Source organism: Scylla paramamosain, chromosome 13 (assembly GCF_035594125.1).
Source record: "Scylla paramamosain isolate STU-SP2022 chromosome 13, ASM3559412v1, whole genome shotgun sequence".
Lineage (NCBI taxonomy): Eukaryota > Metazoa > Arthropoda > Malacostraca > Decapoda > Portunidae > Scylla > Scylla paramamosain.
In genome coordinates this window covers 23,754,585-23,757,084 of record NC_087163.1, presented here as the reverse complement: position 1 = coordinate 23,757,084, position 2,500 = coordinate 23,754,585, and the positions used below count along the sequence as shown (strand labels likewise).

Below are 2,500 nucleotides of genomic sequence, written 5' to 3'. Positions count from 1 at the left end.
CCGTGGTCTGAGGTCGTCTTCGTCGTGATGGCGATGGTAAAGGGAAGGGTCGGGTGAGAGAGGTCAGGGTGAGAGTCGGTCGTCTCTCTCTCTCTCTCTCTCTCTCTCTCTCTCTCTCTCTCTCTCTCTCTCTCTCTCTCTCTCTCTCTCTCTCTCAAAAATGCTACTCTTATTCGATCCTCTCCCTTTCCCCCACCCACATCCACACTCGCCCCTTTCCTGAATTCAAAAACATCTCCCTGAGGAAATAAAGGAGAGCGAAAAAGGGACAAAAGTAACTATAGAAATATGGAACAAGTGAAGGAGACGAATAACAGCTGGGAGTGAAAGCCGAGGAGAGAGAGAGAGAGAGAGAGAGAGAGAGAGAGAGAGAGAGAGAGAGAGAGAGAGAGAGAGAGAGAGAATGGAGAGGAAAGGGATAAAGGACGGAAGAACTTAGCTATGTGTAAGAGAAAGAGAGTGAGAGGCGATGGGAACAAGAGGAGGAGGAAGAAGAGGAGGGGAAGCGTGGGTGGTGGTGGTGGTGGTGGTGGCTGTGTGGGTGGGGGGAAAGCTGAGGTAACGCTATACTATCACGAAACCATACCCAGCGTGACACCAGCAGGAGAACTCGGCTCTGGCGTGAACACAGCTCAGGCAACACACATGAGGACAGCCTACATGCACCCGCGGAAGCCTACCAGCCTGCCCTGCCTCCCAGTCTGCCAGTCTCTCCACGCGCTCCCCGCAAGACCAGCACCAAGCGAGACACAGGAGACCGAGGCCGCAGTGTAACGTTTCCGAGACCAATCGATAAGTAAGCGAGTGCTGGTCCAAGCCAAATATAAGATAAACAAAGACGGGTGTGAGTTTTCCTTTGTTCACGAATACGGCATGGTGCAGAATTAGGGAGTGTGTGGATAAGGCTGAGAGAGAGAGAGAGAGAGAGAGAGAGAGAGAGAGAGAGAGAGAGAGAGAGAGAGAGAGAGAGAGAGAGAGAGAGAGAGAGAGAGAGCCTGACCAATCTCAAGTCCCTGTATGGTGGGTGGAGGGAACCAGGAAGATCCCTCCGCCTCTCCCTGTCTCTCTCTCCCTCATCCCCCTCCTCCACTCTCCTCCCTCCCAATCTGCCAACAATAATGTCCTTTACAAATCAAACATACTCCCAGGCCTATCCGTTAGGCTTATAAATGAATAAAAGCTTTCACAATACATAAAAAAGAGGGAGTACAGATATCAGTTGCGTGAGAGAGAGAGAGAGAGAGAGAGAGAGAGAGAGAGAGAGAGAGAGAGAGAGAGAGAGAGAGAGAGAGAGAGAGAGAGAGAGAGAGAGAGAGGCACATATGCGCGCAAACGTGTGTGTGTGTGTGTGTGTGTGTGTGTGTGTCCACTGTACAACCTTGGCCTAAACTTTTGCTTTCTTGTCGTCCCGCGGTAACATTGGATGGGGGAGAGGGTGGGAGAGGGGGAGAACGGGAGGCGGAGATGAAGGGGCGCGAGAGGGACGGAGGAGGGAGGGAGGGAAGGGGGACGCGAGAGACCTTGTGAGGGGCGGCAGCTGACCTTAGCGCGTGAGTCAGGTCCGCCTGTGTGCTGCCGCTGACCATCGCGGTGACCAAGTGAACCCAGGAAAGCATCGAGGCCGACGTTAAGTGGCTTGAATGTCATGGGATCGCTTCCAAGCCTATCTAGCGAGTTACTGATGGTGGTGTTATGCCGCGGCGGTCGTGGTGGTGGTGGTGGTGGCGGAGGTGCAGTGGTAGGCAGCCGCAGTGGTGGTATTCGTGCAGGGAGGCAAGGTTAATGTTGATAGTGATGGGCTGTTTTTCGCGGCGGGAGATAAGCACAGCGGCGGCAAGTGATAGGAGGTTTGATGGTGATGGTGGTGGTATGGATGAGAGAGAGAGAGAGAGAGAGAGAGAGAGAGAGAGAGAGAGAGAGAGAGAGAGAGAGAGAGCCCATACACTACAAAGCCGTCGTGGCATTCCTGACTGGTGTTGGGTAGCGGTACAGAGGTTTCCGTCGCCGCGGCCAAGGCATGAGTGCGAAGCTCGGGTGTGCTCACAGGTGTTAGTAGCGGTGACGGCTGAGAGTTTTGGACGCCTCTGACGCACACAGTAACCTCGGGCCACAAAGGGCACTGCCTGTTGTGGTGGGGTGACGTCAGTTTAACTCACGGCGAGGCGAAGTGAACACATTTAGTGAGTGAGGAGGAAGAAAACGCTTAAGGTGAATACTCTCTCTCTCTCTCTCTCTCTCTCTCTCTCTCTCTCTCTCTCTCTCTCTCTCTCTCTCTCGTGTACCATTAACGAGAGAAAACAAGTGAGTAGCGGCCGTGGTTCGCTCCCCTGGACACTGCATCACTTTTCTCCCCTTCCTCGGCGCTGGCCTCCCCACTCCCTCCCCCCTTATCCCAGAATGACACCCCACTTGCAGTCCTCGCAGCTCCACCGTTCACGTAACATCAGCTGTAAGAAATAAACAAACCGTGGCCCCGCTGGCTGACGTAGGATGCGTATAA

At 53.8% G+C, this 2,500-nt stretch overlaps 1 protein-coding gene across 2 annotated transcripts in view; it reads right to left on the bottom strand.

Moving 5' to 3' along the window:
• The window catches only part of LOC135106541 (zinc finger SWIM domain-containing protein 4-like), a 66,410-nt gene that overhangs the window by 42,285 nt on the left and 21,625 nt on the right, over positions 1–2,500 (bottom strand). The gene's annotated exons all lie outside the window — the stretch shown is intronic.